The sequence below is a fragment of the Corvus brachyrhynchos genome, unplaced genomic scaffold, assembly GCF_000691975.1.
Source record: "Corvus brachyrhynchos isolate BGI_N302 unplaced genomic scaffold, ASM69197v1 scaffold522, whole genome shotgun sequence".
Lineage (NCBI taxonomy): Eukaryota > Metazoa > Chordata > Aves > Passeriformes > Corvidae > Corvus > Corvus brachyrhynchos.
In genome coordinates, this window is record NW_008236649.1 from 104,372 (window position 1) to 128,985 (window position 24,614).

Below are 24,614 nucleotides of genomic sequence, written 5' to 3' on the forward strand. Positions count from 1 at the left end.
TCTGCCTCAGGGACAAAAAAGAACAGTGCATACCAGCAACACCTGGCACTGGGTGCTTTGGAATAGATCTACAACAATATAATCACAACATGAGGACATGTTTTTCTGAGTCTCTTTGTTGGTAGTGAATAATTTTTCTTAGACGATGCAAATGATTTCCAGAGAGCTTTGCTCAAAGCCTATTGTCTTCAGCAGCCAGCTTGCTCCTGATCAGATAAGCAATTTCATGTGGGATTTAATGTGACAATGTAGTTCCTTTGCTCAGTAAAAGAAACAAAATTTGTGTATGGAAAACTTACACTGTACATACGAAGAGATAAAGTACAAGGAAGATCTGGTTCAGTGACCATCTTTTGCACAAAGCCATCAGATTGGACTGCTTCAGATCTGGAATAGAGACTTGCAAGAAAATACTTTTTATAGAATCAGATTTCCTAGATGCACTCAACATCACCGGAAATATAAAATACAACCTGCCAAATAGTTCCATTCCACCCAAAGCATTCTTTGCAGTGAACAATCTGAAAATATGTCATTCACTCTGCCTGTTCTTATGTTCTTCTTTCTATTCCAGCATTTTATCTTTTGAGTTCTCTGGAGCAGAATATTTTTCACATATCTCTATTTGGCACATGCCGACCTCAAGAGGCCACCTGTCCTGTTTGGTGTATGGCATCCTCAAAATTATCCAGGAAAAATGTGGCGTGTGAGCCACCACATATGTAACATATGGCATTCCCTAAGTCATTCTGTGCAGAAATAAGGAGAAATACTGTGTTTGGTAAGGTTATCTTTCTGTGAAGTGTTGTTTTGGGGGGAAAAAAATAACCAACATTGCTTGTCGGAGAAGTGCTAAAGTAATCTAAATTCCATATAATGGCTTAAGGGAATGGGGTTTTTGCGTGCATTTATTTTGACGTTTTTAAACTTGATTGTATCTGGGGTTTTGTTTCACATTTTGACTTTGTTTTTAGGGTCATTGGTAGCAAAAACCCCCCTGAAAACTGCAGTGAAGCTGAGAAGTTTTTTAGGCACCCTTAAACCAAAGGAACCATACTTCTTTAGTAATAAAGATATGAAACTTGCTTTGGGTTGAAGAATATTATTTTCTTCCCAGCACCTCCCTCCTGTCAAAACAGCCTTGTTTCCACTTAGCACAAAGATATTTACAGTGCACAAAAGGATTTTTGTTGTTTTGCTCTTGTCACCCAAATTGTAAAGCAGTATCTGAGCTCCAGGGAGGGAAGGGGCGCCACATCAGACCTGGGAGGTTCACATCGCTGGAGAGGCACACATGGAAAAATTAACAGTGTAAAACAAGAGTCCGTTTAGCAACAGCAACATGCAGGGGTGAAAAACACACACTCCTGAGGAATCAAATTGTTAAGTTTCTCAGGTTCATGGCAGCTTTTTGAGTAAAACCTGGTATATTTTGGCTGGTCAAAACCCAGTTGTGCTCCTCACAAGAGAAGCTTCTCTCTCCCTATCCTCTTGTCCTACCTTAAATCCTCTGCATGTGGAGGAGCAGAAAGCCATGGCTAAGGCTCATCACAGCATCGGTGAAACACTAAAAAAGCACAGAGCTATCACAGCTGCAGAGGAATCAATACAAATTTATTTTATTCAGAAAAAACCTCCAAATTTGTAGTCTGGGAAAACAGTTTGTTGCATGCCCATCATTTTTTCCATTCTATCAGCCAACGTTCACTAATTTTACACCACTGTTTATTTCTGGACAAACACGCGGTGTTAATTAGCAATCTAGTTTCCAAAGAAACCTGGGTGAAATTGAAATAAAAATTGCCTTCAAATTTAAGCTCGGAGTGTGCAGCTGATCTGCTGCTTCCTGTCATCTCAAAAACTGATTCATGGCAGCAGAAGTTTGATGCAACTTGGCCTCTCACAATAGTCAGAAGATTTTGTAATATGGCTCAGCTGTAAATTGGTGTGCTAAGATGGAGTTTCTCACTGAGCAGAGCTATCTCTTGTAGCTTCATAAAGAGAAATTAGCATTATCACACAGGAGCCTCTTTCCCAAGTAAAACACGAGCCCAAAGTGCTAACTAGAGACCTTCATGGAAGTGGCAGAAGCACAAGAAAGAATCTCAGAGATCTGATAAAGCACATTTAAGCTATCTGACTGAATTTTCCCCAGCAAAGGGACTCCGTCTTAAGCAGATGGCAGAATATTAAAGAAATGCTGTAATGCTTCTTTAGAAGGATCTCATTTATAGTAGCAGGATGATAGGAAAAAGCTATCTGTAAACTGACAAGTACTATTAAAAAGGAATTATTAAAAATAAAATTAAAAAAACCAACTAACCAAAAAACTAGAGGGAGATGCACTGGGAATGCTAGTAAACTTAAACATGGACAAAAAACCATTTGTTGAAGAAGAGGGGTGGTTAAGTGTGATAACACATTACTGGTTTAAAATTGCTTTTGAAAGTCTGTTTTAATCCGGACTGGCAGCAACTATTGCTTTTAAGAGACACAGTCCCTTTATCAAAAAGCCAGCTGTATTTTACTTTTTCTTATTAGAGATCCACATGCAGACTGGCATTTTCCTCTCTGAAATCTTTTAACTGTTGTGGGTGGTCTCAGGTGTGCAGGCTTAGTATAAATGGATAATTCTAAAAGGTGTTTTCAGGCATAGCCTTGAGCTATTGGAATAAAACTACCCAGCCTTACGAGCAGCCACTGGCACAAGGGTAAGGTGTGCAAGAGAGCCATCTCAAACTCCTTCTTAGTCCCCCAGGTCCTACTTTTACTTTAATTCCCCTTTTTTTGAGAAAATTTATCTGCACTTTTCTTCTGTTTTGTGCATCACCTGCTAGCGAGCAGCTGAAAGAGCGGAAAGAAAAAACTCTAGGGCCTCCGTTTCCTCTCACAAACCTTCACACAAGGTTTTCGTGGCCCACAGAGAGGAGCTCCCCCTTGCTCAGCTGTTTTTATTTCACTCCAGTAGGGACTTAAGTAAAACACAAAGGCCATCTCCCATGGCTGCTAGGAACAGGCAGGGGACCCAGGGCCATAATACCTGTTGTTTACAAATAGGCAGCTCAGGCCTCCCAGCAGCTCTGGGACACCACTTAAGAAAAATACTGCAAAAAAATGCCTCTCCATCTTCCCCCACAAGACACCCTCTAGTTCACTTTTTCGTTACCTGACTCTACCTAAGGGATGGGAAATATTTTCCTCACCTAGAAAGCAGCCATACACAATGCTGTGGGCTCTGCTTTTGCCAAAGTGTGCTTTCCACATTAATGTAACAATATAAAGCCCAAAATTTTAGTTGGAATAAAAAGACTCCTTCGGATAGTCATTGGCAAAACCAACAGACATTGGTGCCTACAGAGAGCTGACCTCTATCCACAGAAGGAATTTTCAAAACCCTACTGCCCATAATCATAAGCTTCTAAAACTACTTCACCCCCATCTTTCTGATTGTGGTGCAATTCCCAGGCTCCCCTTGGCCTCTAACCGGTATGTTTTCCCCTTTAGCCCCTGTCATCACTCAGAGCTCCTGCTCTGTTGCACTCCAGAGCTCCCTTAGGCAGCCCCAGCTCTTCTATCCTCTGTAATCGAAGAGTTAACCAGAAATACCGCTTTTGTTTCGAGGTTCCCTGCCTCTGGTCAGATTTCCCACCCCACCACAGCAAGATCCCCATGCTGTAATGAACTATCACCTGCCTCTTGAGCATCCGCCCTGCTCCATGGCAAAGGTGGTTCAGAGACCACGGAGCACTGACCTCTGACCCTCTGGGCACTGGGCTCAATCACCCCGATGGACTTGGTTACATGGAAGCCAAGGAGAAGATGGATAAATCCTGCTGCTGTGCAACGAATTTTCTGTTCAGGAAACTCATCACAAATAAATTTTGTCACACACTGACATGACAGAGGAGTCATCATCGTATCTTATCAGCACAATAGAGCACATAAAGAACCAGTGGCATCTGCAGGACCATTTCACCTTATTTCCTTTAAAACATACTGACCTCTCTGGTTCCTTCATCTCTGGATCATCAGCGACCAATTTTTTTCACACAGGGTTGTGTGAAAAAGATTGTGTGTTCTGATTGCACATTAGATGAAAATCCACTTAGCATTGCATCGTCAGGCAGGCCAAGATTGTTTGACTTTTTTTGCAAGATGTTGTTGTCATGGTACCTTCCTCCTGCTGCTAGTATTTTGTCATCTTTTACGTAAACTTCTACCATAAATTTAAAAGTTTCACTACTGATCCTTTCCCCATGTGTTTCCGTGACAAACTTTTATTTATCATCTCCGAGCTGCAAGGTGAAGAAAGTGGAACAGGGAGTAAAGAGAGAATATGGAGGTAAATTATTTGAACTCCCTCTGTGAAAATAATCTCTTCATCCCTTCTTTGCCACTAACTTCCAAACTCTTGTTAGCCTCAAGGTTATCTACTCCATATGAACCTCACAATGTTAAAAATTCCTCCAGCAGCCTGTGGTCCAAACAGAGCCCATCTGGGGGAGCCCCAGGAGCAAATGCTCTTTCTACCCATAAAACCTTTTCCATTTGACTTCATTGTCTAGGAAAAATTACTTCAGCTCCTAGTGTTGGTGGTTTCATTCAGATATGAGTCTCAGAATCTGCTGGCAAACCTCAGGCATCTGCACTGCCATCTAATCATTATTCCTTCCCTTTTTCCAGTGTTAAGTTTGATGCTAGACTGTGAAATACTAATGCCTGGATTTCCCAGAAAGAGAATGAGAACCTAATAGTTAATCCTCTGGGAAATGTGACGGTCTTTGCAAAAGCAAGCAAACACAGCAGCCTGGAAATACAAGCATTGCTGAATGCTGCTATCTGAATAGATCCTGACATATGGCTGTCTGTTAAATGAGGGAACACGTTGTAGCACTTTGAGGAAATTTTGATTGACCTTCCTCTAAGCGCTTTATAAAGTTTTCTAAGGTTTCTTTGTTTTTTAGCAAATACATCAGGAATAAATACTGTTGATACCAAGCAAGATCTAGATTATTCAAAAAAGTTAGAAACACAATGCCATTTGTGATTGTGCTTTAGAATCCTTTATATGAACTAGCAGACTGTACAACAGATGCAAGAACACAACAGGATTTAACCAAGACAAACCCACACATAAGACATTGTCAGAGTCAAATATTTTCTTCCCATTAAAACAATAAAGAAAGAGGAGAGCAATAATTCCTGGAAACCAGGTGTGTGTTTTAAGCAGAAACAACATGAAGTCTTGCTAATCTTTTTTTATTCAAGTAATTGTAATGGTGTAATTTTGTAATTTTGGAAAAGAAAAAGTCGTCTACTGAGAGTAACAGTATTTACATCACAGGGGCATCTGTGTCCAAATTTAGTTTGGACTCATAAAATCAAGCCTTGCTGCAGTAAGGACAACTTTCTAATGTTTGGTTATCTTCTCTTTCAGGAGAACACTGGTTTTGCCAGATAGCAGCTATAAGATAAACAGCAAACCAGTGTTAGTCCTAAATGCCCATTCTGGCTTTGAAAACATGGTTGGAGGCCACAACTGCTATGAAAGATAAAGATGTGGTCACTAAAAATTCTACTGGAGTCCCTGGGACAAACCAAATTATTAAGGATACTGGGATACACACACATTTTTACAAGCAATTATTGTCTTTCATTATTCCTCCAAGAACTGCTCCAGAGACCAAGTGAAACGGAGATAAAGCAGATTAACAGGTATGCCACCCCTACCAACACTAAAGAGATCTGCATAAACCAGGTTGAAGAACTTAAGGCAAATTCAGGTAAGGAATTACTTTTTGCATAACAGCACATCTGGAAATTTCCAGGCCCCTTGTCCCCTCTGACAATTTCCTCATTTCAGAGAAGGTTTTACAAACACCTTGTTCCAAGGCATAACACTTTTCCACTGAGGGAATGCACAGGGCTCTAAGGCTTTTCAGATTCTACAAAACTACTACAAGTTCTCTGCACGTGGAGGGGCCAGTAACAAGCTTTTTAGACGTTCTACTGGAACGGACCAAAATACTCAGGACAAAAAACCCCCAAATCTCAGATGTGGCATGAAATATTGACAGGTACAGCCACACACATGTGATTCCATAAGATGATGACAAACTCAATTACATTCAACAAACACAGAACAGTGACAATGGAGTTGTTATAATTTGTCAAATCATTTGATGTTGTCTATCTGCGCCTTTGTCTTTTACCCCAAAAGGAAATCCACAGCTTTTCCATAAGTTCATGAGGTATTTCACACTAAATTATTGTTGGTGGCAAGAAACATGGGTGTGTGCTAGGTTAGTTTGATGGTGATGGGCTGTATTTGGCTAGAGCAGGTACCCCAGTTTGGTGGGAATACTCACCTGAGGCTTCCATCTCATCCTCTGAACATCAGCCAGGTTTTCTGAGGCTTGATTTTCACCATCAGATGATGTTTCTCCCTAAAAATGAGAGTCTGCTTTCAAAAGCTGTGTGGTGTTTCAGAGGACATGCTCAGTTTCAGAAATGTTTGATATGTAACAACTAAATACAGGATCTACATTAATCTCCTGACTCTCAAAATTAACTGTCAAGAATACCCAAGAGAACAGCGTTAATGGGGAGTCTTAGCCCACAGCACCTACTATCTGCCATTCCTATTAAACACAGGAGAACAAAGAAGCTGTTATAAATGTTGATATTTAGGAAAAAGAGAACACTTTCTGTGCATATTCATGACACATTAACATTAGCCGAATTTTTGTTCTGCCCAATGAGTTCAGTGATAAATAGATACAAAATACGGTTGAACGTGGCTATAGAAAATAAAGATGTTCCAGGAGCAAGTCAGAATATCAATTGATTTTACATGCTTGGTTTTTTGCTTTCAGTGTTCAGTTCTGCCTCGGGTTATGAATTTTCAGAAGCAAACATGAGCAATTCAGAGTAAATATAGAATTGCTATTTGGGCTGGTGCATCATTGCTCTTAGGGTCCTTTTTTTAAAGGTTGCTTAAATCAATAGAACTGTACACTTGAAAAAGTCTGTAATATATTCCAGTATTTTTCTTGGTCATTGAAAAGCTTTCCATAATATTTCATTCTCCTTTATTTTAAGATATATGTGGGAAATCTTTAATGATCTCAAGGACTATAGCTGGCTGTATGATACAAAAATTGATTCATGATCATTTTTTATGGATATAAGTGGTGAATTTACTGATTATATTATTTAATACTACCAGAACATACATGTAAACATTAGTCAATTCAGTTTTCACCTTTTAACATATATAATTTAGCTCAAAACCATAATAAATAATTTTATTATTTATACACATGCTTTTAAAGCCATCCAGATGTGCAGCAGAATCATGTTCTACCAAAGAGCCTCATACACAATGCCACATGAGGAAAGTAACTTCTGCTCTACCATTCCTCAACTGTAGTTCAACCATGTGGTTCTTCATCAACTTCTGGTTCTTCTCCCCCTCCCAGCTAGGACATGTTATACCTTCTCTATACAGTCTTCATAGAAGGGACACATTAATTACTGTGAAACTCCTCTATTGAGTGTGCCCTGATGACAGCTGAGGCCAATGGATGCTGCTAAAATGTCTGTAAAAATTACCAAAAAAGTTTTAAAGCATGAAAAGTAATTTTCTCGTGGTCCATTGGTTCACAATATTAATCTATAACAGTATAATTAACGTCTCTGTTATAGTTTCTCTTAAAATAACTTCTGAATAATCACACCAGTGTTGAGCTTTCCTTCAGTCTGAAAAGTGCTTGCAGATGTGGTTTGGATGTTTTGCAGCTCAGAGAGCCAAGGTTCCCAGCACCTGGTTGCAGTTTGCAGTGGAAATGCTCCATTTCTTTCCAGACAGTAAAGGGCAGGTAATTAAATCTCTCTGCATTGCAATTTGTGCCCCCTGATGAATTGTCCCTGGCCCTTGGTCTGTTTTGTTATTTGAATTAGTAATTTTGGCAGGGTGGGGACACTCTCTTGATCTCTGTCCTTATGAATAATTGCCATAAAACCACCAATCTCAGTGCCAGTCCCTGGCACCATCAAGGAATAAAACTCCACCTCAATTTACATTGATACAGTGTTGCTGTATCCCTCTTGTTATTTCCATTCCTCTCACTTTGGTCTGTCTTTGGCTCAAAAGTGATTTTGCTCAGTCTGAAATATCCTATCAAAGATAAATTGTCTTCTTGTGGTATTTACAGTATTCACCACAACCATCACCAGTACAGAGTGATTGAAAGGAGTACCAAGCCTTTGCTCAATACTAATACTCAACATTAATCTAATGATGCATTGATGATGGAAAAAAAAGGCATGCATATCTCACTATGCATCTTGCAAAAATGCAGGCTCAAGTATTAAATTCTTTGTAGTAATTACTATCGAATTTCATGTTATTTTCTCCCCTCGAGTCCTAGCGCTGTGGGATGTTGTTACAGGAGGCAACTGTTGAAAAGTGGATTGTTTTCTTATGTGTGCAGCCTGTCCCTGGAACAGCAGCAACATCTCAGCTGGGCTAGGGAAGGACTGCAGGTACTGCTTGACCTTGGATTCTATGTTCTCCTCTTTAATGGGGTTTAAAGTAGACATTGCAAATGCAACTGAATGGTATTTGAGATAGTACTGAAAAAAACAATTTAAAAGCAAAAAAACCCACCCTTAAATAGTTCAATATGTACAGTGTGACAATTCTTTCCATTGGCAGATTGCTTTGCCAAAATTTACAATCAACAGCAGTTCCTTTCTTAGCCAGCCTCCTGGAATGTTTCCTAATCTCTGCTGCCTGTTAGGCACCTGGCAATCCCTGCTCTCCTTCCCATTCTCCATCCACCCGCTTAAACCCACTTTGTGCACACTGAGAGCCTCTGTGGACAGGGTGAGGTCTGGGGGGGATCCCACTGGGCAGCTCCAAATGGAGCAAGTCCACCTCTAAAGCGTGGTCTGATTAGCAACAAATTAAGCAAATTTTCCCAGCTTGAGAATTAAAGCCACCATACCCAGAGGTCAGAAAAAGATTGTGCCCAGGTCATCGCTCATTCTGCTGACCAACGGTATTTTTTGGATCTCACTCTCCTCCCTGTCGGGGTTTTTGCCTTCCCTGCAGACTGTAAGCCCTTCCAGACAGGTATTTCCCTGTGGTCTGTGCTCAGACTGCCTGGGCAAATTACATTCAGGTTGAAGTCGGGCACTCCGAGGTGTTTTCATAAAGTATTAATGTGCATACTTCCCTTTGACCATAATTTTTTAATGATATTTAACAGGCTCTGGCTGGGGATGTTTGCCAATTTAAAGGCTGGCAGCAATGCTACTTAACATGTTGTTTACTTTAAGTGGTACATGCAGTTTTCTTTAAATGGTAAGCAGGTTTTGGCTTCTAAATCTTGTTTTAACATACAAATAACCAAAGAGGAGTTAAGAGGATTCATTGCCAGGCAATGCAGGGATTTTTTATCCTGTATAAGGTATATGGCAAAGGCTGTGTTCTCAGTGCTACAGAGCAGCCCACCAGCACAGCTTTTGCCATCGGTTACTGGATCTCCAACACTGAAAGCATTTCCAGTCATGTATTTATAAGGTTTGAGTTTTGTGCTATTCTCACTCAGCTTTGCACTGTGTATTGGTGTGAAATTGAAACAGAAAGGATGAGACAGAAAGAGAATCCCATGCAGGGCAAAAGCAAGTGTGTCAAACTGTCTTTCAATCAAAAATATGACACCAATGAATTAGAAAACGAAGAAATGGATGGTGTTACTGAACAGTGGCTTTAAAGAATTAACTCAATGTATAAATCTGAGATATTGGTTGTCTGTCACCCATGTTATGCATTGTTCTTTCAGCCACTGATTCAAATGAACCTTGTAAATTGAAATATGCACGCAGAATGAGATGTTCATAAAAGCCTTTGAGAGTTTCACAGTTTGGGCTATAATTACTTGTTTAGCACAATTCCTGGATACAGTGATTGCCTCTCGAACAAGGACTGATTCTCTATAGTTCCTCCTGGTTTTATTACAAGGTCATTGGGGAAGGCCTTATTCTATGCAGTGTCAATGGAACCTGGACTAATAAATAACAATGGGATGATTGATTAAAAGCCAAGAGCCTAAGTACTCCAGATGATTCACTGTGCTGCAAATCTCATGATTTGTAGACAAAAGGCAAAAAGGCGTGCAGGAATAAAAAGGCAGCCCATGGCAAGGAGGAAAAAGAACCTGGAAGCCAATGACTTAATCACTAGTCTCATGTTTACTTCAAACAACTTCCTTCTTACTCTATAATTTTTTAATACCTCAGGCCAGAAACTTGTATCACATTTCTTCATCTCGCTTGGTTCTAAACCACAATAAAATGCCAATATATCAAGGCCAAGATAGGCTGACTACTGTCCTGGTAAAGAGTCAAGAGGATATTAATCTTTAGTAGTTGATCTGTGGTATTATCCAAAGCAGAGATGTGCTCATTTAGGAATGATTCCCTTCACCTAACTGGAGCTCCCATTATTCATCTAGTTTCTCTATGGAATTAATGGAGAGCACTGGCATAGGTGTTTTCCTAGGTGAGATGATTCATGCTCTGGAGGTGTGAATAATTCTTGTTTGACTAAAGAGGGAGCTTAAGCATTTTTAAAATTTATTTTTACATCATTAAAAAGTCGAGAAAATTAATTTTGCTATTAATGGTTGACTTCAATGCAGAGCTCTATTAGTCAAAAAGAGGTTACTAAAGAGGAACAAAGGAGTGAGGCTTCAGTCAGCTCAGTTTCAACGGCAGGACAATTCCATTATGCCTCATGACAGCAAAACACTGCTTTTGCCCTGAGTTAACATTGTGGTCCTGCCCTTTAAAAATGTTCAGAAGTCCACTTCTTGGCTAAGATCATGAGGCAGGTTGATTGCCAAAAGCTGTCCTGCACCACAGAAAGATTTACTCATGCAATAAAAATGGAAATGTGAAGCTGCTTTATGACTTTTTAACACACAAAACTATTGGGAAGTGCTATAAGCTCTGACCTGCACTCACAATTATAGTTGCCATCACTCCTTGGGAATGAGACCTGAAGTCATAAATACGTCCACTTCCATGAGATATTGGAAATTACTTCAAAGTATTCACTTTCAGAAGGAAATAATGCACTAATTAAATAAAAGGCTAAAAACTAAAAACTGGTTCCAGAGATAAGTCTACTTTGAGCAGACATTTGTGCAACTCTCTAATACTCATGCAGAAAGAGTCAGTGGGTAGGGAAGTTCCTTCAGCCCCAATACATCAACTAATACTCTACTCAAGTGCTTCTGTCAAGTCTATTCCTAGTGAACCCAAGAAAAAGACCAATTGGCTGAAAAGATGGAAAAAGAGAAGAATAGTTCCTCAACGTTAAAATAATTTGTAAAAAATAAAATTAAAGAAATTAAAATCTAAACACCTCCATTTATTTAATTTCATTACATTAGACAGACTCCAGCCTCAATTACATTTATTTTCATGTGGAAAGAGAGAATCATTCATGTGCCTTGAACTTTACTTGCATTAAGGATAAAATTTCCAAGATTCCAAGGAGAGTGGAAAGTGCCATTCTTCAATTTCCAGGCTAATTTCAAAAAGCAGACTTTTGAAGGACACAAAATATGACCTGTGTTACCCTTATAGCTTTACAAAGAATCCTTTAAAGTGCTAAAAAACCCAATTTTTTCAAATGAAATATTCTATGGGACACTTTCCTTTTAAAACAGTTTTTTTAAAATACATATTAGAATGGTACCACCTCGGCAGTCTATTAAATTATTTGATGTGATTCAAAATACACGTAATGCTGTTTGCATTTAAATTCTACAGAAAATTCTGCAAAAAACATGGTTGCAAGACAGGAGGGGAAAAAGAACAGAATTTCTATATCCTTACTTCTGGCTAACCAGTCTCCAACTGGAACAGGCAGCATTTGCAAATGGATCTGGGCTCAGTTATTTTCTCCAAATTTTCTCAATGTTTCAATATTTCGTTTTCACTTGTGTAACAAAGAAAAAGAACTCATAAAAAAGATGATAAGCGAGAATTCTGGGCAAGTCTTTGAAGTAATACTGGTAATATACTCCCGGGAAACTGAATTCCCATTTGCATAATTACACTGGCCAGAACTATCTCCCTGTCCAGCTTGCAGGAGTTCAACTCCTCTGAAATGCTGTCTCTATACCCAGGAGACACTGGTAGATTACACAGCTGAATTGAGAAAAGAACTCAAAGCACAGCTGCCTGATTCAATATTACACCTTAATGGGAAGTATAATGCAAGTTACACACTATGCAGCAGCAATATTTTAATATTTTGGGTAAATAACACACAACTGCTGAGGACATATTGAATTGCAACACTGCAAAATTGGGGTCAATAGAGTTGAGGGTGTGGGGTTTTTTTCCAAATCAAGCAGGCAGTAGTCAGAGGATGTGGTGACTTAATTTCCCCCTGTGTAAATACAAATCCTCTACACAGTGTTTGCTCCTGTATTTTGAAACTCACAAAACATGCAAAACTTACTCGTGGAAGTGTTGCTCTGCTGGAAGGCTGATTTCCACAAAACTGCAGCAGTGAGAAGACTTCTGTCTTATTACAGAGAGAGAAATGTCGACCAAGTGGGTCACTGTTAACCTCTGCACCCCGAATTTGTGTAAATGTGGTGCCATGGAATGACTGCCTGTCCAAACCTGCAGCCATAACTCAGCCACGGAGAGGATGTGAAGGCAAAGATGTCATGGGACAAGCTGTGTTCCCTTCCTGAGACAGCAATATATTCCTCTCTGCAGAGCGAAGAAAAGCCTTGGCCATATCAGCAGCAGCAGCTGGTGTCTAGCCAGCTAATTTTCAGTTTCCTTCAGTCAGTTATGCATAAACCTTTCCTAATTGTTAGTCAACACAGAAGAAAAAAGTTCCTCCTCCTCAAAATGTGGCTGGGGCTGGCTGAGCCCTTGGAGACACTGAAGGTTTTCTGAAAGACCCAGAACACACTGAACTTCCCCCAAGGTGCCAGTGCCTGCAGCAGCGATCTGGAGCTCTCAGTAGTTATGTTAAGTGAGAAATGTCATAACTGTGGAGGGAACTTGAGACTTCAATACCAAAATTGGTTCCTGGGGAATGACAATGTGCTTTTAAGTGCAGGAAACAAGCATGGAGTTTAATGGTGATAAACTCCGATAAAACAAAACAAACACACACACCCCACACCAAAATATCAACCCCCCACCCTGTATTTGCAATAAAATCATAAAGTGGCAGAAATCTATCAAATGTGCTCTGCTTGACCATAATCAAAAGGTGACCTTTATGTTTCCTGAACATCTATTTAACAGTGAATGCAGTTATCAAAGACAATTTTCTCTAAATAATAAAGGATGAAGAAACACCTAAAGAAAAGTTGGACCATCTGTCTGCCTCCTTAGTCATTAACATTCACCTTCAGTATATGCTTGGCTTGTTTTATAACTACTTGACTGACAGGAGAATTAGTTCATTCCCATGGTTTGGGTTTTTTTTCCTTTAGACTTCATTTTTTTCTGTCATCTATGCATACATTTGTTAAACAGAAGGTGGGGGCGGAATATGTGAAGTCTGAACTAATTTGAGAAACTCACGCAGCTCCTGCTTGCAGATGTCATGGTGTTTGCATTTTACATATTCATTGAAGTTATTTTCCTTTCTGGGGTAATGAAAATGCATTTTTAAGCTGCCTTTAAGTCCCAGGTACACCCTGAATTTGTAACCATGAGCAGGTTTTCCCTAGTGCTGGGGGACTGCTCCTCCAAATGTTTTTATACGTTGATGGATCTGTCAGATTTCTCTGTTTTTGTGTGTGAAGACAGTGGTCCACGTGTCTGAGCTGACAAGTCTCATAACTGGCTTTCATAAACCAAGAACGGCCTCCACAGGGCTGCAAGAACTCACCAGGCGCTGTCCAAGGTGATAACATAGAGCAAAATAAAGGGAGTCAAGGATTTTGACCAGAATTTGCAGGCTCTAATATGGAGAAAAATTACCATGTAGAAGGGATTCACTTTATAAATTTACAATAAAAATCCCCAAAACACAGCAACAAAAAAAACAAATTTCCACTCAACTTTTAAAATCAATTTTATGCCTCAGCCCCTTTAAAGCAACAAAGCAGAATTTTGTGGGACAATAAAGACTGAAGAAGAGGAATGGTGACTAGAAGTGTTTTCTGAAGACCTAGGTGCTTTTAATATATTTTGAAGATGTTCTGAACTAAAATATTTTCTTGACATTCTAGCAGCTTATCTTTCATGTGTTTTTCCAGTGCACGAAGTACAGGCAGAAAATACTTCAAAAAACAAATCTTAAACAGATTTTCAATTAAAAGCATAATGAAAATGGCAAATAATAACAGGGTAGTTTGAAGTCTACTGAATTCAACAGCCAAACTTTTAGAATTTACTCATCAATGGCACAGAAAAGGTGTTTTCCTACTTTCTTCCAATGAATTCTCCTTCCATTTGCTGTAAGTTTAGAAGTTTTTGACTCTTATATTAAGTGTTTTTTCTAAGCCAACTTTGTAAGATAAAGTCTCAAAGAATTCTCCTTTTCCTCTAGAAATGAGATTATTTATAGCTTACATTTAGGATTCCAGTAGAAACATGATTCAACATGGGGTTCTGCTGCCTGTCCACAACTTGACAACAGTAATAATTGTTTATATTGAAATCTAGAATTTTTATAATTAAGTTCTTATATTAGCTTATTTATGCAAATTAAATAATGAGCTAATTAGCTAAAAATTCCCACAAAAAACCAGCTTATAGTTTGCAACATATTTTTTGCTTCAACTGCTCTAAAACACTGCTGTGGAAGAGCTGCACAAATGGACTGACACTGGCTCCCAAACTGCTGCCATTTTGTCAGGAAATGAGGGAAAAGTTCAGGCTCAGACAAGTGAGCAGCTCCCAGAGCACCAGGAGATACCAGTCAGCCTAGTCCTTTCAGCTTCATATAAAAGGCCAACAATTTTTATCTAAACCTTCCTGACTTCAAGAGATCTTCTGGCTGGAATTTGGGAGTGGAGGGTGTTTGCCTATTTTCCATCAAACTTTATCTGGCTTGCTGGTGTTCCAATACCAAGAACATGCACAGCAATATGCCACTAGAAAAATTGTTGAGAAAGAGCTACATATTATTTTTTAACATGCAGGTGGAGTTCGTTTTATCTGTATCAGGAAGAATAAATCCATCACAGGGAAAACTGGTGACATGGTATTGCCTTGTTAAAAGTAAACTCTCACTGGAGATTCACTTAGAGAGTACAAATAATACAAACAGATGAATAAAGAATCAATAAAATTAAACTCTTTTGCAACTGATGACAGCAAGAAAAATTACCCTTTCAGTGAGGAAAGATCTGATCCAGAGTCTGATGATTTTAGGACAACTTTACAGTGTTGCTGTTTCCTGTGGCTCAGTTTGCCTTTCCTTACCGAATACAAACAGCAGGCAAAGTAAATTAAGCAGGCAAAAATCAAGTAAATCAAATAATTGAGCCATCATATTCTTTAGTGGTGATTATTAATATTTTGCTATTTATCTGAGTTAAAGTGGGAAATTTGCTCCAGAGTGAAAAAAGGCAGCTTTTTCTACTTTTCAAAAGGTAGAAAAAATGTCCATTGCTCATATATTGTAATTCTCCTGCATTCAAGGCACTGGTCTCAACAGATGTAAGGAGAATTTATTTCATTATTGCAGAAATCATGAGGCAGAGGCATGGAAGGAAGCAAGGATGTCCAACCAGAGGTCTGCCCTGCCGTGGAAATCACCAGAGGCCAGCAGGTCCTTATTGTAGGAGATACAGCCCATTCCCAAGCAGTCATTCTCAGGGAGGAAGGCAGATAAATTTTGTATCAGGCTGAATTTTGGATTGGCTCATTTTGCCCCTTTGTGCAGGGAATAAGACTACAGGTCCTTGCTGTCCCCTCTTTCTATTCCTGGCGAGGTGCTCAGGATGACACCCGTCCTTCAGGACTCTGGGATGAAAAAACATCTCCTTGTGCTAACCCACCAACACATGCTGCTAAATGTTTTATGTGTTTTGTTGCAATTAGAACCACTCCTGGAAGACAGGAATGTCAAGCCTACCAAAATTCCATTAGCAGAGAGCAGGGCTATGTCTAAAGTGAAAAACTGCACGCACAACCTTTGAAGGATCAGGGTCTGACACTGTTCACTCAGTCTGTGCCTCCAGCTGAAAAATATATGTTTCACAATCTCAGAAAGTATTTGATTTTTCTTCAAACTGCTGCAGCTGAAGTATCGTTAAAAACATTTTTAGAAACCCCACTTCACTTAAAAAAATACTTTTAAATTTTAATTTTACAATGTACCTAAATAAAGTATTAAATAAATCCCAAGCACAATACCACATTTCATAGCTAAACATTTAATATATAGTAAGAGGGGAATGTTATGTTCCAACAGGAAAATGCAAAGTAAAAATTACAAAGAATTGTTTCTCTGCCAAGCTAATTTCATTTAAAAAAAGATACTGAACTTAAAACGAAAACAATGATTTACAGGGTATTATTGACAACATTTTTGTTTGTATTTCCTTCTCGGTTTAAAAAAAATCAACATTTAAGACAAGTGCCAGACAAAAACCCTCAAGTATATGAAAGTTTCAAAGGAATTTATAATCTGGCTGTGATCTCTTTTCAAGTGGGAAGCTGTTTGATAACTATCTCTACCATGCTCTTTATGGCTAATTTTTCTGAGTGGCAGTTGTATAGATTTATCTGGATTCAGAGAGGATCTCTCCACTAATTCAAACATTTCGAATGTGCCTCTTCAGATTTCTTGTTCTATATTTTACCATCATTTTTTTGGTGATTTTTTTTTTGGTGGAATCTCCTTTACTTCAAAGCTTAGCAAAAAAAATAGATAGGCAAGAGAGACCCACAACTCAGATGTGGCTGTTTTCTGCAACTCCTCCCTGCTCCATACTTAACATCAGCTTCATTCTGGTCCACAGCAGTCTAACAGCTTGCAGATGTTGACAAAACTGGCTGAATGCTGGGCTTTTCTGTGGAGCTTAGTAAAAATATATTCATTGAAAAGAGAGATTCTGATTTACTCAGCCGTGCTTCAGGTACCCCCCACTGTGTCTCTGGAAGTAGCCTGGATTAGTGGATCCACTGTGGGACCACCCTGCATAGTGGTGTCCTCTCGTGCATCACAGCACACAGGAATCACATCCCTGGATTCAACAATGCAATGACTCCAATGCCATTTCTCTTTTCTCCAGTTGGCTAGAAAGATTCCACTAAAAATCTATGGTTTTCTCCCAGTTTCACTCAATTTTCATTGATCTCTGCTGCTTTCAGGAGGTCAAAACCCGGCACAGCCAAATAACCCTACAGGTAACCCTGAGCAGAGGTAGCAGATTTGCTTAGAGCAGTCAGTGGTTTATAAATGCTGGATTGTGTCATGGTTAGAGGTGTAAATGGTAATTTACAGGGAAAAAAGAACAATTTAAAAATAGTGATCCAACACTGAAATCAGATTCGAATAGGAAAACTCTTATTAGAGGTTATCCATAGAGAGCAGAGTATCAAATCACAGCCTGTATTTCAAGATTATATTGCTCTAAGAGCCAGTCTTGCTCCAGCATGTTTATATTGACACTCCCATTTATACTCCCACATTCCTGACAACTGACATTAGTCACACAGGTGTATCATGCCTTGTCAATTGAATTTTAAAAATATTTTTTAAAAAAGCACAGATGTTACAGTGCTAAACATTGATTAATCTGGGTAGTGGTGTTCCCTTACTCTCTTTTAAATTCAGTCTTGCAAGAGAAATCCACACTATCAGACAATGATAAGGCAAATCACTCATATCTGAATTTTCAATAATTTTTTTGTCACCTTCTGTACCATGTCTTCCCACGCAGGCAGGATTTGGTTCTGCCTTGGAGTCAGAACCATCCTGGGTACAGCTGTCTCTGTCATGGAACCACAGAGCTCAGCTGGATTTCTGAAAAAAACAAAATTGAAAAGTTATGGATTTATCCTAAGAAAACCCCAAAACCAAACAAGCAAACAAACAAAAACCACTGAAAAGAAAAAACCAACCAAAGAAAATAACCAACCAAAAAACCCCCCCCGAAAAAACAAAAGCAAAACTAACCAAAAAAAACCACCCAAACAAAGAAAAAGCCACAAAGAGCAAACCCCCTTATTTTGTTCTCTGCCCTTTCATATTTTTTTACTACATGAAACAATACATTCTGTTCTTAAAACCTGTGCGTGTGTGGGCGAAGAGGAAATGACTTTTCATTGCACAAAGGCACATTTTTATTATTTTATCTTCTTCCTCTTGTCTTTCTTCCTAGAGTTCCCATTTTTTCTCCCATGAATGACTGCAAAAGAATCAGAAAAAGAATGAGCTTCCTCAGCATCCTTGTTACTTTCTCCTCAACTCATTACTTTCATGAACTGTTCCCACCTCTCTCTACACCCTGAGCCTAACAAGCCATTCCCTTCCCCACCTTCTCAATTGCCTCTGGTCCCCAAAGAGCAATGCACAGGGGAGGGAAGCTGCTCTCAGTCATGCCTTGTTGATGCACAGCAAGCCTTGCACATGTAGTGCAGGAACTCTAATGTAGTATTTGTGTAGTTGAGATAAAAATTTGGTCGTCCCTGTTTGGGGAGTGTATTCCAGGCTTGGAACTTGTCCTTAGAAATCATCATTTTAAGATCTGCAGGAAAATTAGGTATTGTGCCTGGTAGTCTAAAAGAGATATCTGAATTTTTGAGCTGTGCAGATAAAAAATTAACAGTGCATTTTCCTAATCTGCTTTGTACGGTTTCCCCCCTCAAGACAGATGCATTTATATCTCCAGATCTATCACACAGTACCTGCTATTAGCCTTGCATATATACTCTCTAACACACACCAGGAAATATAAAGAAGGAATAAAAGCCCTTGATGATAGTGTACTTGATTCAGCGCAAATCCCTGTGGATGTATAGCACACAGTAAGTCAAAAATAATTAATAGGGTCAGCTCCAAGAGATGTCAGGTTCACTGAAGCGTTGTGTGTTTCTTTGAAAGAGAAACAACATTGACACATTTTTAAAACTTAGGGTAAACTAAATGTTGTCTCTAGAGGTTGGCACTTCCACAGCACTTCGGTAACTTCTCCCCACCACCGCCTGTGTTTACTCTCAGTTATACTGCTGGAATGCGTTGCTTCTTCCAAGGATGTGGAAATTTACACATAGAATTGAGTAAAAAACAACTGCTATGCATCTTATCACGTTGTCCAGTAATTAATCCAGACATATAAATGTGATGGCCAAGCTCATGCACTGCTCATTTTTCCAGTGCAAAAAGAGCTTATTTCCATCAGGAAGATGCATTCACAATTCAAACCCGGTGAACGCACCAGATTTGAAAGGCATATCAAATTTTGGCAAAGTATTTGGTGGTTTTCTCCCTGAACCCATCAAAATCAAATACCAATGAGTTTCAAAGGAGGAAAGTCTATGCTTTTAGCCAATCCCATTAAGCAGGAAGCCATAACAAGCACGTGTACTTGTCACCCAATTCTACCTACATTTAGTAACTGTTTTTAAACTAAATTCATTAACATTTGCTTTTCTAGACACAAACAGCATCAATATTTGCAGGCTGAAATTTCAGTCATTGAGAAAGAAAGGAATTCATCGTATGCAAATACGACCTAACAGCCTGCCCTGGTCGAGAACCTCTCCTTCCCAACACGGAAAACATTTCCCTTAGAATATAAATTTATCCCAGCATCACACATAATAATTTCTTTTGTTAATTTGGAATTTAAAATAAACCCTGGAGGCTGCTGAATTCTTTTCTGCAGTCACAGTGAGTGCTGCCAACTGAAGTCCTTCAAGTGTTTTTTTTGCAAGGCTCAGTTTACTGGTAACGGATTTTAACAAGAAAAGGGGAGCTTCTGTTCATTGTTTTGAGAGTCACAGGCAAAGCTCTGCCTTCTTAGGGACACACTGGAGGCTCGGGAGGAAGGCAGGAATCATTAGGAAGAGGACTGGCAGTTCCAGTGGCAGCCCTCTGGTGGCAGTGGCAAGTGACCTCTACCAAGGCAGAGTCATGGCCATGAGAGTGGCCACACAGCAAAAATGCAAGGAATGAGGCAAAAGAGAGCAGCAGCCTAATGCAGTGTAATTTAAAAGCTGACCCTGTACATTAAGGCTAATGAAACTAAACAACTATCATCCTGCAAAGAAAATGAACACTATTGGGAATGGAGCTAGAGTACTTGAAATCCAATTATCCGTTATATCTCCCCAGAGATTTGGATCACATTCTTCTTCCTTTCATTAACTGAAATCTGTTTTTTCTTTGATTAAAGTTTATATTAAAAAACTCAAACAAACAGAGCGATAATCAAAGGTATGTATCATCTTATACCCATTCTGCATTATTAAAACCTCTCATTTCAATAATTTGCATGATATTTCACTAGCAGTAGGCTTACTTAGAAATAATCAATCTGCCAATTAGCAAAATTCTCCTCAAACCCACAGCTTTTTATAGCCGAGCTAAGGATGTTTCTGCCTTCTGCTGTAATTTGACATATTTAACCCTAAGAACTTGATGACGATCCAAGAATATCCAAACCCAAAGCAGGTGAACACAAAATCTGAAACTCATTACTGATTAAATTAATTAATATTTTAGTCTGTTTGTGATACATTTTAGGTAAATTCTCAGTAGTGAAACAAAAACAGCAATACAACGAGCTTTCTTTCTACCTTATTTATTAAAAAAAAGAAAAAATCTATCACTTATCTCTGGGCTTGATTTCGGTGTTTTATTCAGTTGAAGAATGCCAGAATTAGACCACTGAGTATTTCAAAAAGGAGAAGTGCCAACACATTCAGCAGGCATAAAAGAAACGAGATATACAGAGGAGTACCGCAGAACACAGCCAAGGACAGATTCTCCAGACTCCCTTGATGCACTCAGCAAAGGTACCAAATCTCAAATAAACCCTGTGGATTCTGGAAGCGTGAATTTGTATTTTACACCAGAATTCCAGACCAAAGAGTAAAGGCACTAAAGTAGGATCACTGTTTCTCAGCCTACATTCATTCTCCTCCCCAATGCTCAGAGCCTGCTCCCCCTTACCTTCAGTCATCCTATCACTTTCCCAGCTGCAGAAGAACAAGGGAAATCCACAGTTTGAAATAGGACAGGCAAGATTTTCCTACTCTCACTCCCTGAAGGGTGCAGAGTTGCACTTTTGACATGAAAACTGTAATAATTTTGAAGGTGGGCAACAAACACAGGGAGTGGGGAGATAATTCGCATGTGCTTGACTTCGAGTGTGAGGCTATGGGAGCATGGAATGTCCCTTTCCATAGAGTTCCCTGTGCTTCAGTCAGGCTTTTTGGACTTACCTTACTCATCTTTATCTTCAGCATCACACACCTAAATTACATAAATTGGCTGGAACTGCTACTATAAAACTGGAGCAAAATGCTGCTTGTACGAATGCACTTGTACTCACATGTGGAAATCAGAGCTATTGATGAACGCATGTTCAACTTCCAGAACTTGTCCTGAGGTAAAATTTCAGTCAAAAACATCAACTTAAAACATTCTCTTTTTAATAAAGATAACCTGGTTGATTAGTAAAAAAATTCAATTAAAATTGTTTTAGTAATTGCTTACCCAACCTTCTATCAACAAGATAACAGAAAGGATATGGTTTCTCTTATTTCAAACAAGAGAAAAAAGAAGTACTTCAATTAGACTTGTTTCTGTGATGTTCTGTTTCATAAAACAAAGAACTATAATAATTCAAAAACTTAATAACTTTTTTCAAAATTTTCTAAAGCTTACTTCTTCATTGGTATTTTCAGCAGGCCAAGAGCTAGGTCTGTGTCCACCGTGGACACACCTCCATAATCAATCATGTTTTTAAAATATGTCAGTCTTGATCCTTTAAGTAAAACAAGCTGAACTGTCCTAGTGCTGAGCAGCAGGTGGCCAGAAGTATATCTGTGCTGATCCAAAGTGGGAATTTCTTATCTCCTTTCCTGACAGCAAATTCAGCATAGGACATCTAAGGATCTGCTGTGAAACCTTGGTGATTCAACTCTGTATCAAAATGATGAAGTACAAGTGTATTTGCAGCCCAAGTGCAAGAGAAGTCTGGGAGCTAATTTTGTATAAGATCACAACCTCCAAATTAAATAATAGATGTAGCCTGCCTGCTGCATCATCAAAGTTTCATTAGGTTCTTTGCAGCTGTATGTCTTTGATCTCAGCTAAATAAATCATAGATGCGTTGTGGTTTTTTGGCTGGATTATGTGCCATGCTAAAATCACTTATGGAACAGAAAAAGGTGTTTGGATCTGCATTGTTAAAAAGAGGGAAGGAGATGGTAATTCCCCCTGAAACTTCACCTAGAGCACTAAACTACTTCAACATCTACCTTTATCCCCATACCTGTATTCAAAACTGGCTAATTTTTTTCCTTTTTTCCCATCTTTTTCAAAGAGCAGTACCACAATTCAGCAACTGCACTGCTGTAACTTGTGGAGAGGAGACAGAGGCTGAATTGAAGAGCTGCAAGGGCCCCTCATGAGCCAGGGTTTGAAAACTCTTTGCTGTTTGGTGTATCTGAAACACCTTTGTACTTTTTCCTACTGTCTCAGTTCCTGGGCTCATTTATAGAAATTAAATCAACAGCACTGAAATGTAACAGATACTGAAGTTCCCAGCCTCTGTAGCAAAGTGCTGCTCACAATCAGGGCAGTTTGCTTCTCCTTTAAAAGATTAAATGTCAGGCCAAATCCTGCATTGCAGGGCATGGACACCACGTATTTTACCTGAGAGGGAAATAAATTGATCGATTTATTAATGACTTGCAGCAGGATTTGCATTTTGAGCATCACAAGATTTCCAAGAACTCTGATTGCACATCCACACCCTTAACCTAGATCTGAATGAGATCAAAAGGAATCCCCTTGGGAGCTGCTGCTGGAGCTGGGAACTTCACCGCTTTGTGTTTCCAAGAGCTATTAATTTCTAGGCTTTATTTTGCTCCTGATTAAGACCAAATTAAAAAGCAACTTTCTATAAAGTGCATATAAATGATTGCATTAGGTGGTTGTCATCTGCTGCTGAACTGCACTTTATGGCTTAGTAGAGTAAAATAAATCATTATAAGGTCAGATTCTTCTTGCTAAAGTTGCTTGTTTTCACAAAAGCATACAAATTACTCTGTAAAACAAGTGAAATCAGTTACGTTTTACCCAAAATTCATTAACAGCACTGAAATTTTTAAGGCTTATAAATGAAAATTGATAGCCACAGTCCCACTCTAAATGAGGCATTTTAATTAACGTTTGCATGTGCAATTGTTTTTAAAAAAAGGCAGACAAAAAGCCACCCTGCAGCACCTTATGTCTTCCTTAATGTAAATAGCTCCTAGGAAAATATGTCAAGAAGATTTTACATAGAAAATCATATCAATCACTAATAAAACTATTAACTAATCAAATTATTACATATTTGTACCCTGAAGAGAACCTATCATTTAAAACCAATGCCTACTCAATACCAAGAAACGTTAAAGAATGTATTTCCCATGTTATTTCCCACAGACAGAAAAGTTTCAAGGAACACTTTGTAACTCAGATAAATTTTTTTCTTTCTTTCTTGAATGGAATGGACATCTGCTGCATTTTATACCGCTATTACTACACACTCCGCACAACAAGCTCTGTCTCCCACAACATAATGGAAGATGTTTTCTAAAAACAACTGTGCAAACTGTGAACGAAGTCCATTGATGAGAAAGCCAAGTTTCCATGACCTCAATTTCCTGACTGTCGCACTGACCCTCGCTCCTCTGCTGGGCCAGCCCCTGCGGTGTGCGGCACAAGTGGGGAGCAGCTGGAGGCTCTCGGCTTTAAAGCTGCTCCTCAGGAGTTCAGCTCTGCCCAGGGGGGCTGTAGCTCCAGGCACAGTGGCTGTCAGCAGCCCAGACCAGGGAGAGGATAAAAAAGTAGCGAGGAGGCTTGCCACAGGAGGCAATCCAACTTTATTGGGAGGTATCCACAGAGGACAGGCCCAGAACGGAGCTGGGAAACATCTTATAAAGGGAGGTGTCACAATGGGGGCTGGCTTAACTGGGGACCAATGGGGATCTCTTAGGGGAGGGATATGGACAGGGATAGACACTCATAGGGGCCAATAGTCTCGAGGGGTGGAGGGAAAGGGGTCACATGCACCAATGGGGTTTCGGGGATTTCCAAGAGGGAGCAGGATCTCGGGGTACTGACAGGGGCCATATAAGGGTAATTAGGGAGGGCTTTGGTGACAGGCACAGAACTTTCGGGAATAACGGGAGGGGGTTGGGTGATTGATAGGAAACAAGGGGAGGAGAACAACCATATAGGGAACACCGGGGGAGCGGCTTGGGTCTGGGGCAAACCAACTGGGAATAGGAGTGGGGAAGGTGGGGATGAACTATTGGGGTACGGAGAATATGTGAAAGTACAATAAAAGTATCGCATCACCACAGCTGTCATTTGGTGA

The 24,614-nt window shown here is 39.4% G+C and overlaps 1 long non-coding RNA gene across 2 annotated transcripts; it reads right to left on the bottom strand.

Moving 5' to 3' along the window:
• Nucleotides 1-5,908: 5,908 nt before the first annotated feature.
• LOC108444840 lies at nucleotides 5,909-24,405 on the bottom strand. Of its 2 annotated transcripts, XR_001859538.1 has the most exons (3): nucleotides 18,304-24,405; nucleotides 17,929-18,037; nucleotides 5,909-6,446 (listed from the first exon to the last, which is right to left on the bottom strand). It is a non-coding gene; the product is annotated as an uncharacterized LOC108444840 (long non-coding RNA). The 2 variants fall into 2 exon arrangements; XR_001859537.1 differs by lacking the exon at nucleotides 5,909-6,446 and having other exon boundaries at nucleotides 16,427-18,037.
• Between the last annotated feature and the right edge of the window lie 209 nt (nucleotides 24,406-24,614).